Source organism: Montipora capricornis, chromosome 6 (genome assembly GCF_036669925.1).
Source record: "Montipora capricornis isolate CH-2021 chromosome 6, ASM3666992v2, whole genome shotgun sequence".
Lineage (NCBI taxonomy): Eukaryota > Metazoa > Cnidaria > Anthozoa > Scleractinia > Acroporidae > Montipora > Montipora capricornis.
The window spans coordinates 7376344-7392363 of record NC_090888.1 but is presented as its reverse complement, the minus strand read 5'-3'; the positions used below and the strand labels follow the sequence as shown (position 1 = coordinate 7392363).

General features: G+C 36.7%; 1 protein-coding gene across 1 annotated transcript in view; it reads right to left on the bottom strand.

Annotated features, from left to right (window-relative positions):
- The window catches only part of LOC138051401 (tetratricopeptide repeat protein 28-like), a 695954-nt gene extending 682352 nt beyond the window's left edge, over nucleotides 1-13602 (bottom strand). The window contains exons 1-3 of the mRNA XM_068897590.1: nucleotides 13550-13602; nucleotides 11892-11939; nucleotides 11634-11682 (exon numbers count right to left, since the gene is read on the bottom strand). The gene's annotated coding sequence lies outside the window, so the exon portion shown is untranslated. The remainder of the gene's footprint in view (nucleotides 1-11633; nucleotides 11683-11891; nucleotides 11940-13549) is intronic.
- Nucleotides 13603-16020: the final 2418 nt, after the last annotated feature.

Genomic DNA, 16020 nt, shown 5'->3' with positions numbered 1-16020 from the left:
GAAAGTGAATCTGGCAACCACAGTGCCCTATGAAATGGGAAATAACTTAAACAAACTCTTTAAACTAACATTTTACAAGGGACACCATTATTGATGCCCTGCGAAGAACAAAGATTAAATTGAAAGAAGAGTTGGTCTGGAGTTTATCCACAATGGACAGTTAGTGGCTGCATTCACCAATGTAGAGAACAAACACATCAAGTTTCTTCTCAAGCAACCAGTTTTTCAAGGAGCTATTCAATTTCAAAATAAATATGGTAGTGTGCAACAGTACCTGGGTGAATTCGGGTACCTGGCCTGAAACTGAAACTTGTGGAGCCAAACAACTTGTTGAGCTAAGTACTTAAACTGGGTAGATAATTATGTCTACAAATATTGTCTATTCAACCAACAGTTTCTCCTAATTTTGTGTACCATTCACTTAATGGTTCCTTTATTCAATTAAGGATTCAAGTCCTTTGAAATCATCAAAGTTACTTTGTGCCACCAGGAACAAACGAAAAAGTACAAACACTGAAGACAAACAGCTCACAAAAGGCAGGACTCCCTTTAAAACAGCAAAACGGGCCGGGGATCCTCGAGTCACTAAAAAGTGCTGCATGCTACGTAGATGTTTGCAGAACGATCGCAAGTTGTAATCACTGAAAGAAAACTCCAATCCAGATCTGATAGACGATGGTCGTGCAAGACTCACCAAGCACATGGAACACCCGACAGGATTGTTTGTTGTCTGGCACAGCAGATGAACGAAAAATTGTTCCCCTCACTATTAAGTTCCAACCCAAGACCAATCTTGCCCAAATACAACAACAATTTGGGCAGCAGGCAAGCTCATCACAAGCCACCGAAGTTGGCATAAAGCAGCATAGCGCTTCACCTGAAGTTCGATCATGATGGACACAAACAAGAGCTGAAAAAACTTCACATGCACAGACCAACAAACGTGATTGCTACGTTCTCGGACATCAAAGTGCTGAACAGTACAAACCAAGGGATTTCGTCGTAAAAATGTTCACTCAGCAACGTCTACTTCTTCTACAGAATAAAGTTCAAAAGCGATCCTGGTCGTTAATCACATGCTAGACCAATCCATAAACTGGATAAAGTGGATTGGCAAATTGATTGCCAGAACAATATTAATGTGTCATGTTCAAAGAAGCGACAGTCAAGAGAATCACAAGAGGAAGGCTGAGCGAATGTCCACCGATCTAACCAATCAGAATGTAAACAATTGGCGTGACGTCGGATAGCACAAGGATAGCACAGTTTTTCCCGCTCGCTGAATTCTGATTGGTCAGTTTAAATTTCAGTAGCTCTCGCCGTATGCAAGGACTGGAAAAGCCATCTGAACAACGCTGACTTTTTAACATTTCAAAATGCCAGGCAATATCATTTCCATGATGTGGCAAAATATGAAAAAATTCACCGAAGGAAAGTTAAAATATCGAAGAGTCTAGGCCAAAATGAGGAAAATATGTGCCTGTCATTAGATGAGATGTTGCCTTGGTAACGGCCTTAATCCAAAAATTGACAACCAAAACATAAACCTTGTTTCAACAGTATCCATACTGGTAAATCTCTCCGGGGGCAAACTTTAAGGGAAATTGACTAGGTTTCGTTTTCTAACTCACGTTCGTTAAGTACGATGTTCGTAATAACTCTAGGGAGCCACCTTAAATTAAATGTTAAAATTGGTCAACCTTTAACAAGAATAATGAAGTTAGAAAAAAAGATCTCATACCGCAAATTATATGATTGTATACGATTGACAATTGATTCCTTCTTGTAAAACGCTAATTTCTGTCAGTTTAACTATAGTAATCAATGCAGAAAATGCCTGAGAAAGCTATTATGGACGTTTGTAAGTAGAGACCCAAACTTATGAGTCTACTCTTCACACACTTTAATTGTAATAGAAATGATCAGCGATTTAGAGGAATCACTACATGCATCATTAAAGTATATGTACTGTATTTTTTTTAGTTGCCATGAAAGAGTATGAAAAGACACTTCTGAAAAAAATTCTTTCATGGGAGAGCAGGGAAAGGTCCTTTACAGCAGACAAAAATGCTTAGCAGCCAATTCCGTCTCCTTAACCAGTTATGGTTTGATGTATTTGGGGATCTCTCTTTGCAGACGTGTTATACATGTAGTTCTGTGATCTGAAATGTTTTAAAGCTTTTTTTGTTTTTACTGGGTCCCAGTCGGAAAGTGGGTGGGATTTGTTTGTTTTATTTTATTTATTTTATTTAACTTTTTTTTGTGTCGGTAAAAGTCTTGCTTGTCACTCCCCTGGTAAGTGGTATCTTTGTGCATAGAGCCTTCTGTGCGTATTTTCTTAGGATCGAGAGGGTAGTGGAAATGCGTAGATTTCTCTGGTGGACACAGCAGAATCATTAACTTAGCCTGCAATGGCATCGAAAGTCATGTAACGCGAATGGCGTTTTAGTGGATCCTTAAACAAAATATACCCTTATGGAGCTCAATAATGGAAAGTCAGTTGGATAAACTAGGCAGGCGGTGAAAAGCCAACACCTGGAATCTCAAAAGCGACGAGTAATGGACTTCGACAACAATCTATCGCCCGTCGAGCCGAAATCAAAGTGAGCTGTATTTACCTGAAGTACATGGTAATTTGACACGATTGAGTTTCTTGTCTTCACGCACGCAATGAAATAGGAAGAGGTTTTCGCCTCTACCGTAATTTCCGGACATTTACCCGCATGGCAGATTACCCGCAGCGGTCTTTTTTTTTGTCGTAAGGAGAAAAAAAGTTCAACAGATTACCCGATATTTGGCCTATTACCCGCACCCCAAAACAAAAGAAAATCATGCTACTGTACCACCGGGATAGGAACTCACAAACTTGGAGCGATGAATATTTCTGTGTTGTTGTTTACAAAGCGAAAGATCGATAACATTTTCTGCTAAGAATTAGCTGTCAACAACGCAGCCTTAAACACTCTCCTTAGCCATTTCTGGTTTGTCTTGTTAAAAGGACCTAAATATCAATGTATTAACGCTAAGACTCGATAGATTGCGAGTTGAAGGCCACCATCTCTACGATTGATCATTGAGCGCCATTTTGATAGGTTGAGAGAACGTTGGGGCGAGTGTTAAAATTAGTAAATCACATGCATTGTTTGCGATGTTCATTGAGGGGTTTCACAAAGACTAAGACAAATAAAGCATCATTTTAAAGATTGAATCAACAAACGAGGAAACACACAGATTTGAAGGAAGTATTGGTTTAATTATCGTCATTTTACCTATTGTTTTTTGATCTTCTATTGAATGATACCGCTTGTAAAATTCCGTTCTAAAAAAAGTCGATATCTCAGGATCTACTGACTCTAAGAAATCGCTTGAAACGGGAAAATACTCTCTACCTCAAGTTAGTGCTTGCTAGGAATATTTTACTGATACGCCGAATATTCTCGTGTTTTAAATTTTGTCCGTGAATGTTTGTTTCCACGCATTGAGCGACTCATATTAGAAAATGCGGCGGTAGCGATACCATGAAATGAACATGTCGGCATCAGTTTTTGTGTGTGAATTACGGTACTTTAAAGCCTGCTATTTCACATTTTTATTCTTTTGTGTTTAGTTTATTATTCCAGTTGGCGAATAATGTTTTTTTTTCAACTTAACATAGAAAGAAGCGGCGAAATTAGCAAAGTAAGAAAGCAATATCACTCACGTGATAAACGATTTTCAATTTGCATTAGTTTTCATCGAGAGCATTAGGCAATGAAGGCGGGATAAATAAGGCAATATACAGTTTTTAGGAACACTTTCATTAATGACTTTTATATTTTTTCCCTCTTACGGCTTTAAAACTATACTGGAAGATTTAAAAATTATCACATTACCCGCACCTTCCTATAACCCGCACCAAGAACTGTTTGCGGAAAAATTAACACCGGTAATCGGCCGGAAATTACGGTAAGAGCAAATAGGTTGTTTGTTTCAATAAATTTTTCGCTGGAAAAGGATTCTGTGGTATTTTCTGCCTTTGTCAATTATAATATCGTGTTGTGTATTGAATTTTCGAGCTTAAGGTTGAAATGTGATATCGGAGAAGTTTTTTAGTATTGCTCTGTAAGCAGGAAGGGTTCACAGGCCTGTTGGAAGCGTGCTTGAGTTTCAACAAAATGAGCTCCAAAATCAGCAAAAAATTGTTACGCCGATGCATAATAAAGTAGCTGCTATTTCCAAAATGATGGAATTACCTGGTGATACATAACCTTGTCTTGGAGAGTAAATTTTTGACTCAGCAGAAAAAATGGTCAACCCCGGGGTCAACCTCAAGAGTCTGGGCGATTGTGATCTTTGTTTTTGACTTTGTTCATTTATTGTCAAACTTTATAACACTTGAAAGAAAAAGAAACTCACAAAAACCCGGTATCTTGCCATCACTTGACATAGATGCTTCACTGTTTGGCGAGTAAACATGCCGCGGTAACTTAATCACCGCGCCCGCTGAATTCCGGCCATGTCACTTTCCATTTTGCGATTAATTTGTGCAACGAAAAGTACAATAACAAAATTGAACGTAGCAAAGATTTCCCAAAATGTTTGTCGCTGATCATAATTTTATATATTCTATATTCACGGTTCAAAATTAATGTTGTTTCCATGTCGTAAATATGTTATTCTCGAGCGACCGTCCTGGAAACTTCCTTCTGCTCTTTCTAAAAACTGTGTATCAATTTAGTTTTGCATCAATATTTGTTTTTGCATAAAGCAAGCTAACAAAATCTGTACCTTGCTGAGTTCGCATTTGTTAGCGTTAATAGTATTCTTTGGTCCAATGCTTCTGTTTTACGAAGGGCTATATGTTTGAGGTCCCCCATCCAGATACTAACCCCGCCGGGCAGGGAGAAACTTTAATAAACTTTAATAAACTTTAATAAACTTTAGTATTACAAAGCTGTCAGATGCTCAGAGGGCACGCTTAAACTTGTGGTGAAAGAAGATGTGAGGGAGCTTGAAAATTATCAACATGTCAGCCCAGAAGCCAATGTTTCTCACTTCCCATTTATTTTCTTCCTGGGTTCAGTGTTCAGTACTTTGCTAGTAACCACATGTCTTCTCAGGCTATTTACCCCCAGCAAGACTTCTATCACGGCACTACAATGATAGACAATACCAAATCAATATCGTGCACTGTTAGAGCTACATATTACGCAAGGACAACTTGAATCTCCTGGAAGACAACACACAGCTCAGTTGACATTTTATATGGAATAAACTGCTGTGTTACCTCACTACCACATGTAAGCAATGCATGTCTATTTTTTCTGAAGAGGACAGGAATTTCTTCTTTCCGACAAATGATTAATTAATAGGCTGGTAGCCAGGTTTTTAACCTCAGAAAAGGATCTGTTCGTCGTGCGAACATGTGAGCACCAGTGAGCCAAAGGGCCTCTGCTGGTATGACTTCTGGGTGACCCCTTAAATGGTCTTCTTAATGACCCCCCTACTTGAAAAAAAAATTTCTGGAACGGTGCACATACCACAGGCAACCCAGTGTACCCTCACGGAAGGTCTAGATAAATTTAAAACAAGAACCCAATCCAAAGATTTTGGCATGCATTAAATGTTTAGGTTCATGCAATAAAAAAGGTATAACTGCTTTGAAATGTCGTCTATTTTTTTTTTCTGTGAGCTATGGTAATAACTGTTAATAGCTTCACTACAATGGATTTTTTGTAGTTTCCAGCACATTTCTGATTTGCTGGAATATTATTTTAGAGGAGCAGGATAATTACTGGCTTGCCAGTATGGCAAACCAGTTGGAATCTGTGTTTAGTTTCGTGTTTTTTTTATTTTTTTTTCCGTGTCGGTAAAAGTCTTGCCTGTCACTCCCCTGCTAAGTAGTGGCTTTGTGCATAGAGTCTTGTCTGTGTATTTTGTTAGGTTTGAGGGGGCTGGGGGGATACGTAGATTACCTTGGTGCACACACAGATGAACGTTTAATTATTAAACCCGCAATGGCGTCGAAAGTCGTGGTAACGGGGTTTTAGTGGAAAAAATATACCTTTATGAGATCAAGAATGGAACGTCAATTGGAATAACGAAACAGGCGGAGAAAATAAATATCTGGAATCTTAAAAGCGACGAGGGATGGTCTTCGAGAACAATTTCGGTCGGATATGAGAAAGTGTGTGTTGTTTCTAATCTTATTTTATAAACTGTGCTGGTATGTAGAACACTGACAGTAAGTGGGAAATTGAGTATAGGTGTAAAAGGAATCGAATGTCTTGAATGTATCACAGTGTTTACCGAAGTGGCATCTCATTTGTCTGGCAATTGGCATTTAATTTGCAGTCAAGCTGTACAGTTTTCAGGTAAAAAATAATTGAAAATGTGACAGTGAAGAATTATTGGAAAGAAAGGTTGTTGTCTATTTTGTGCTTTGGAAAAGGTTCTTTAGGAAAGAGTTTAATCTTGAACTGAAAAATATATTTATTTGCATATCGTATGGTTTGTGAGACGGATTGTTTCTTGTTTGCACGCACGGAATTGGAATAGAAAGGGTTGTGTTTGTCTCCAATAGCAAATATTTAGTTAGTTTCAATAAATTTCATGCTGGAAAAGGTTTTTGTGAGATGTTTCAACTGTTGTGATTCATTGTGCTGTGTAGTATTCGAGTTTAACTAATTTGCATAAGTGAGTTGAAATTTAATACGCATTAAATAAAGATGACAGGAATTTGTAGGCATGATCGTTCTGGCAAATGATTACAGCTGGCGATGGTTTTTAATTAAGGTCAGAAAAAGATTTCAGTATAGTCACTCTTGTGTAAAATGAAGTTATTGTTAACTTGAGAAAACAACAATAGGGTCGTTTATACGAGAGAAAATAAGCCGCGGCTTACTCTGGACGCGGCGTACATAATACGCGAAAGGAACTATTTATACGAGTATAAACTCCCAGGCCAGGATAAGCCGGGGCTTGAGAAAGCTGTGAACGTAGATTTTGCATCATTTATATGGGCTGTTCGCGTTTTATTTTCTGTCGTATAAACGGCCCTTATATTTCTTTAACTTTTTTAAAGAGAGAGATTTCGCTCAAATTTTATTTCAAGCTATTCAGTTGAAATATTATTTCTCGCCATTGGCTTCGTTTGCGTGATCATTTCCTGGTGTTGACATTTAGGAGGTAGTTGTTTGGTTCTAAACGAGTAGGAATAAAACGACCAGGAATGAGCGAATTTTAGTGGGTGTGCGATAGCAACACGAGACAGGAGTCGAGAGATTCTAACGATAGACAGATACTAACTAACCCCTCCTGAAATAAACGAAGGGAAGCAGGCGTTTGTGGTTTGTGTGAATTTATAGCACTAAGTGGATAGAAGTCGTCATGTTTTGATTGGGCACCTTCAGAGACGTCCTTCTGAGGAAACAAGTTGTTAAAATAGCTAATTGTGATTGGAGAATTTCGATCCTAAGTATAATAAGTATAATAATGCCTTTTATTGACAGGCAAAACCATATGATTGAGCGTGATCATACCAAATATCATTTGTTTGCGCGATCAAGTTGTGGCGAAGTGTGTAGCCCATGACAGTATGTCGTTTGTGAGCATATTGCTTTTTCTTGTATTAAGCTTCTTCCTCGGAACGCTCAAACAACTCACTTATGCACACGCCGTTTGCGGTAGACCCAAACTGAAAGAAAGTTTATATGTTGAGAACAAATGTGTACTAAATGAACAAATATGTGAAAATCATGATATGAACTGCACTGCAACCAAATGCCAAAGGAGAGAAGCACAGAACTGTGAAAGTTTCCTGAAGAAGAAAGTTCCTGATCTTAAAGTTAGTGCAAGCGGTATCGAGTCGCAGAGATGTACGCCTAGCCGGATGCCTTTAGTTAAATTTTCGATTTTGCAATTTACTTGAACGTAGCAAAAATCTCCCAAAATGTTTGTCGCTGATCGTAACTTTTTTTATTCTATATTCACGGTTCAAAATTAATGTTGTTTTCATGTCGTAAATATTTTATTCTCGATCGACCGTCCGGGAAACTTCCTTCTGCTCTTTCTGAAAACTGTGTATCAATATTTATTTGCTTTTTCATCAATATTTGTTTTGCATAAAGCAAGCTACCAGAATCTGTACCTTGCTGAGTTCGCATTTGTTAGCGTTAATAGTATTTTCGGTCAGATGTTTCTGTTTTTTATGAGGGGTTTATTGCTTTGGTCTCCCATCCCAACACTAACCCCGCGAAACAGGGCTTGACTTCAGTGAAGTTTAGTATTACAAAGTTTTCGGATGCTCATAGGGCACACTTGTGGTGAAAAGAAGTTGTGAGGGAACTTGAAAATTATCAACATGTCAGCCCAGAAGCCAATGTTTCTCGCTTCTCTTTTATTTGTTATTCTTCAGAGACTGGAATGCTGTATTTCAATACAAGATACTTAAGTGCCTTCTTTTTTTCTGTATCACGTTCCACAGGCATGCCAGTGTATGCTTCATAGAAGCATCTAGTTATGTATGTGTTGTGTATTTTCTGTTTCGAATCTATGTAGAAACTATGTTGAAACTATTTTTATTTTTGGACACAAAAACCCCATAACATAGCCTTTACATATGCTATGTAAAGGTTCCATTTGACTAGCTAAAACATAGCATTTCCTTTCAAAATATATAGATGAGGCATAACATACTGTAGCCTTTGAATAAGGCTTCTGTATCCAATTTATGTATATCATAACATACGATTTACATATGGTGGTTACATAGGATTTACATAGATTACACAGTGTCTGGTTCTACAAGGGAAGGTACAAGACATGACTGCCTGATTACCACTAATGACCAATAACTTTATAGTTAACCAAAGTATTCAATGATCTTTGGTAGTTCTTTATACAGACAAGAAAATAATGCCTGTTTTTGTTGTGCATTTGACTGCTTCGAGTAAGACGCTTAGTAAAGTTACTCGTGATAAATTTAAAAAGTTACCAATGGCTGAATTGCCTTAAAGGAACCAAAAGCTAAAACCATCAAGAAATACACATGTAAAATTAACTGGTGGGAAAAGGCAGAGGAAAATCATGAAAAACTGGAATGACCTTGAAAAAAGCTGGAAATTAATACATGATCTTCACATGCTTTCATTTAATAGCATGCAGGAATGTCTAGAAAAATCTAGAAAGTAGCATTTGTAACAAGCTGGAAAAAGCTGGAAACACTTGATTTGATCCCAGATTATGATTTCTGGAATAAAGCTGGCAATTTCTTCCTTAATTAGCATGTTCTAGAATTTTCTAGAATTTTGCAGAAAAGGAAACTGGTAAATTCTAGGAATTTCTAGAAATTGTTTCTGTCATATTCTAAGAAGAATTCTGGAAATAACCAGAACATTCCAGATTTGTTTTGCCAAGATCTGTAATCAATCTAAAAAAGGTTAAGTTTTAAAATTTGGTCAAAATTCCAGTTTTGGTATATTGTACCGTTAACAGCGGTAAAGGGTAAATGATTTACTCTAGCTGTGCCGTGTTGTTTTGATTTTCAAGTTACAGTAACTTGTTCATTATTTCAAAAAGAGCGATTCAAACAAGCAACATTTTGGAGTCGTTTTCACTCGCTCGCAAGGCCCCATACCGAAAAAGTCGCCGTCCAGGTAAAGTAATTATCGAAACAAAATATTTTTCTAAAAATGGTTTTGTAGTCCTTTATTGTGACAAAGTTTGGCAATTCTCGATTTTTTTATCTTGCACGGTCTTTGGTGAAAATTGCTGAGAGGCACTCTTAAATGTTCCTTACAAGGAGGTGAAACTCAAACTAACCAACAGTATTATAGAAAACATACTGTAACTGACACAATGGTAAAATTTTAAAAGTGTAATGCTAAACCGACATGATCAACTTGTTTGTTGAGTTTGGCCGGTTTCATCTGCTCAATATGGAAGCTCTCCTTGATTTTGAGTTGATAGAAAGAGGTAGCATTTTCAATACATTTTAAGCAAGAAACATCGCAAAAATTATTATCCTGACAATGTTTAGACAAACTAAGATGCTTGAAAATATGATAATTTTTATCCCAGAAAAGGTGCTCATTTACACTTGTGTAGAAATGCCTGTTATGCCTGTTATTTTCCTTGCCAAATTTTTGAACCTTCTCTTGCACAAAGTTCAATTTCCACTATGGAAGACCAAATATTTTCTTGGTCAATTTATGACAGCTGATGACATGCATCACAGGTCAACTTGCCAGTTTTCAAAATGCAGGGATTTGTCTGCAAGTTTTTCCTTCTTGTCTCGCCCCATTTTTTGAACTCTAAAAATTTTAATTTCATGTGGTTATCCACTGCCAAGTCTTTCGGTAAAACATTATCTAGTGGGAAATAACTTTCTAACACAAATCATTTATGCCTACGCAAACACCGTGGATCGAGATCAAGTGAATGTAAACAAAAAAATATCAAAATACATCACTTACTTTATTGATGTGTAGGGAAAGAATAGAGGGTAGTATAGTTCGGTAAGACGGCCAAAACGGTTGACGCAAGAACAACAAATTTGAGCTAAGTTTTACGAGTTTATTACAGTCGGGAACGAACAAATAAACAAAGCCACAATAAGCCAATGGATTAAACATAGTAAATTGATATTATTTACAAGCTGAACAATAAAAACTATGCTAAATAGCTGATACATGAAGAAACATGCTTGCAAACTAAAAGGCAAAGAAATTACCAACAAAACGAGTAAAATGACTTTAAATATTGTAAACAAACTAAACAATGTTATAATCCAAGAACTATTATATGAAGCATGGATTTGAAAATAGCAAGAGCTTCAAATTACATATTGCACAATAATCCCACAATAGTACATTGAAACTAGTAATTGTGAAATAATGGTAAGAAACGGATCATTTGGAATCAAATGCAATTAAAAGGATACAAAGCGGTAGACAAAAATACAGCAATTACTCATTGGAAAACTGCAAACATATTCAAGGTGCAAATCACATGCTGTGCCAGACTAAAGGTCAACATAGATAAATAAACCTAGACAATAGCAAATGAAATTTTGCAATCACTGCTAAGAACTAAAATCAAGAACAGAAAGCTATATGTAGTAACTAAACTAAAGGCTAGGCATAAATAAAGAAATAGGAAAATACTGATAACATACCAAATGTTATTGATAAATTATACACCTCAGAAGTCTTGGAAAATGACTTGTCTTGAAGACTGACACTCTTCAGGTTAATTAACTGTATCAACTAAACTTAAGTAAATGGTAGCTAAGTTATAATGGATTTCAGAAAAATAGAAAAATAACTTAAAACCAAATAAGGCTAGGGGTCAATCTACTACCCACTAATACAGGATTTACCTAAGGGAAGAAGGAGTTTACCACTCCTACACAACAGGAATTAGGTAAGAGAAATGTGTGGGGATAACACAACTACACAAGCAAAAATATGAGGAAATTGAGTAATTATGGGTAAACAAGCAAATAATAGTAATTAGGATAATGAAAAGAAGTTGAAAATAATTGGAATAAAAATAAACACAAAATGAACACAAGTGACCTAGTCACAGTTCAATCAAACGACAGACAAATAACTTATTACAGGTACACCCAGCAAGCTAATATCACTTAATACCTTGCAATGTTCCTTTTTAAAACCTTTTGAGCAGGAATAATGAATCTGGCTGAAAAAAATATTTAAGGGATAAATAATACTGGTGGATCATTTGGATGCATCATTCGCAACTAATCATGAGTGACCGTGAGCACTGCAGAAAATAAACTTATAAGGAATTCTGACAAAAAGTAATGCAAAATTCACCAAAACTGGTTTATCAAACATAAATTATTACTTGTTCATGTTATTAAGAAACGGGTAACAGTGAGCACTTACCAAAATGGATGCTAATCGACGTGAGGTCCTCGACAACAAGAAATGACTCTGCAAAATATGATGATTTAATGTGGTTATCCATGCATAATTTATCGAATCTTGTAGGAAAACTAAATTATACTCTAATCACCCTGAAAAGATTATAAAATATTTTGTAACTAATCTTTAATAAACAGAAACACAGCATCAGAGGCGGGCATCTCGTTTATTGACACAGCGAGCGTTTTCAACATACCATAGAGGAAATACATAAGTGAATAAGCAAATAAAGTCAAAGTTGAAAGAGATGCCTTTGAGTGGCTCTTGCATAACTTACAAAATCTTAAGTAACCTAGAAAACCCCTAGGGATTCAACATACCTGCGAGCATGCCTAAAGTACTTCTACAATTAACACGAATCTGAACATACTCCATTGTCATTAGCGAAGCGTTACAAAATATATGTTTCATAACAAAAATCACTTGCGTAGTATGCAAAAAGAGTACCCCATTTCTCTACTGACTTTTGTCCCAGAGCCACTCTATACTCCATCCTAATCTAACTGATTGGTTTCTAAACATGAAAGCTTGACGCTTATTACGTGCAGGATTGTCATTGCCTTTGTAATATTAATAAGCCCCTTTGTTTGTGATGAATATACCGGTATATTCTAAATAATAAAGATAATTTGAACTCCTGGAATATAGACCGTATTCATAAATAGCGGTCAAGAAATCATTCTTTTGTCTTTGTGCTAATCATCATAACTAGCCTCACTTTGGAACAAAAATTCTTTTGAATTTTGCTCGTGTTTAGGAGGCTAGTTAGGATGATCAGCATAAACACAAAAGAATGATTACTTCACCACCATTTATGAATACGATCTATACTAAACAGACAAAATAATGAAATAATAAATAAACAAACACACAGTATTCTTATAATTGGTTAAACCAGTGAAATTATGAATTTCAACCTGAGACACACAAAGAAAAGTCTTCCATGCAATTTTCAGTCTTTGGCTGAAAAATCTGCGTAATCAGGCCAAAAGAAAAGGTATCTACCGAAGACTAGTTAAAAAGTCGCCAAGCTGGCTGCATTAATTTTCGAGCAAATCATTTATGTCTTGTCAGCTTTTAAAAAATTTATGGTTGGAAATTGAAAATCATATCACCACCGACCAGTAAACTGTAAACACGTCAGGCATTAAAATTTACAGTATGTTAATTGCCCTATTTCCCGGACACTTACACTTCACGATTCTGCATGTATTTCGTTGTAAAATCGAAGCAAATTCGAACGATACGTTCCAAACACTTATAAATTAGGGCTTGCGTTTGTTCTTTAGGTAAGATTCATGATCAAGTTTTCGTTGAAGTATACTAAGTAAAATCTGTAAACCTTTTCATTTTCAAAAGCGGTCTGTTAGATTAATTTTACTTCAAGCTACAACGTATGTTTTTGAACATATAAGAAGTTTCCATTTGCAGTTTTGTATCTGCGTGCAAAAAAATCTCCGAAAATAGTGCAACTGACTATACTACACATATTCGCCAGCCAGCTAAAGTTCTGTTAGATGTGAGCGACGCTGTTTACGCAAAATATTGAAATTCCTTCGAGCAAATCAACGAAATTGGCACTTACGTATAGCAAAAATTACAGAAATAATTTAACAAACCTTTAACATGAATAACCCAAGAATCGCAATAGCGTCAAAGAACACAAAATGGGGAATACACTATATATATCACATTTTTGGGTAGGTACGTTATGTATGGGGACATATATTGTACCGTACACATAACACGTACCTTACTTACCTTGCTTAGCTTGTTTAGACGCTTGGACTGCTTGAAGCGCTTGGATTCCTTCGTTTGCTTGAAGAGCTTAAATTGCTTGGGGTGCTTGGGTTGCTTGAGATGCTTGGATTGCTTGAGAGGCTTGAGGTGCTTGGGTTACTTGAAGTGCTTAGGTTACTTGAGATGCTTGGGTTGCTTGAGGTTCTGTTATGCGCATGCCTATCACCACAAGACAGTGGGACAAAATTGCCTCCCACATGATGATTTAAGGGTGCAAAGTCTCTTTTTGCAACCATGTTCTCCATTGTTCCTTCTGTGCATAGTTAATATAGGGGAATGGTTATGAAACCCGACAAATTTCCTTGTTGTAGGTTTTTGTTCTCTTTCTTGGCCTTGACCGTGCACAAAACACAATAGTTTCATAATTCATGCATAGTGTATCATAGCCGTTGAGAATTTAAACGCGTTATAAGACTTTGTATGGGAAGTAAAATACAGTAGATTATGAAGCCTAAAAAATGCTCAATTTAACTTTCAATCAATAAAATGAATCAAAATGACTCACCTCTGGGGTATTCTTGTGCCTTGGAGTTTATTTTACAGTTTCGGGAAGAACATTGAAAACACGGACTTCCCGAAACTGTAAAATAAACTCCGAAAGGCACAAGACTACCCCAGAGGTGAGTCATTTTGATTCATTTTATTGAATGAAAGTTAAATTGAGCATTTTTTAGGCTTCACAATCGACTGTATTTTATTTCCCATACAAAGTCTTATAACGCGTTTAAATTCTCAACGGCTGTCTGTAGTGACGCGAGCTTGGGCTGCCTATGAGTATATGACCGCAAAACAAAAGATTGTGCACGGTCGTGGCTGTCCAGCATAAATCTTGGCATCTTTGTTTGCTCCTTTGATGTTTGCCAGTCCCCTCTATTAACTATGTCCATGATAGCGTCTGCTTCTTTGCAGAAGTCAAAAAGGAATCAGAAATTGACTAAGACACAGTGACTTCGATATCCCTATTTTTAACACTATTAACTATGGAAAGCATTCTTTAAGATATCAAGGACCTCACAAACTACAATCCTCGTCACATTAGTTGGGACACAAATGATGTCCTCTGCTCTTCCAATGTTAGTTTTGCGAGGTGGCTCCTCTAAATCAGTGAATTCAACATTTTGAGGGAGCATCACACCTAAAAGTCAGAATATTAGCGCTGTCACGATGGTGTTCCAACTTAATTTGGCGAAGATTGTGTTCCACCAGCAATTTTGAGAGGCGTTGACAGACAAGAACATTGATTACTAGGTCATGTACTACGCATTTTCCCGACAAGTGTGATGGTCTATCATGTGTATTTTGGGAGATGTGATATAATGAAATCGAAATTATTCCACAGGAAACTAATGTATATATAAAACAATGTCCTGGAGACTTTTGAACAACTGACGTTGTTTTGCGAGCAGAGAATTTATTGCGTTCGTGGAACGCAAGCCTAATTTGGACCTGTGGCTTTCGAGAGGTGGTTGTCCTGTGCACGGTTATCTGCGGAAAAAAATCCACATTTCTGACATTCCTGTAAGGACACCAAAATGGCCACTCCACTTTAGTTTTTCAGGGGCATGTCACTGCCAGTAAACTGGTACCGTTACTAAGACATGTGATAAGACATGTGACCAGAGCAAGCCATGTGAGCGCGTCTCTGCGGCTGGTCTTTGGTGTTCGGAGCGCTAGCGTTGGATTTACCTTTTTGCAGTGTAAATTTGAAGCTGGGTAAGTACTGTATTCAATAGTTCTTTCGAGTATGATGTTATTTAAACGCTTTAAGGTTAGCATTTATCGAAATCTGACGGAATTGTGTACCACTCCAGCGTTGGCTGGGTTGTTTGCTGCTCACAGAACTGATAGCAAAGACAGAGTTGCAGTTGCAATGTTGGTCAGAGTTGTAATGTTAATTTCAGTCGTAATGTTGGTTACAGTTATAATGTTACAGTTATGCCGTTACGTTACCGTTGTGTTACAAATTTCCTATCGAATACAGTTAATTATTACACTGATATACTAAACGTATTAAATGCCACCTATTAATAAAGAATATTTGCAAAATTAGGTAATAAATTTGTTGTTTTAAAAGAACTGTAACTGTGTTACAAATCATTTTTACTTTATTTCATTTTTCCTTGCTCTATATTTTCCTCCATCTTTCTTTTCACTATGACAACCTCCTCTAACACTCCATGTAACAGCGAACGCACTTTACAATCTGTGATTACTACTAGTTTAACAAAATAGTTTTTAAGCGTGTTATAGATTGTGTGACACTGAGGTACCTGCATTTTATTAATATTCT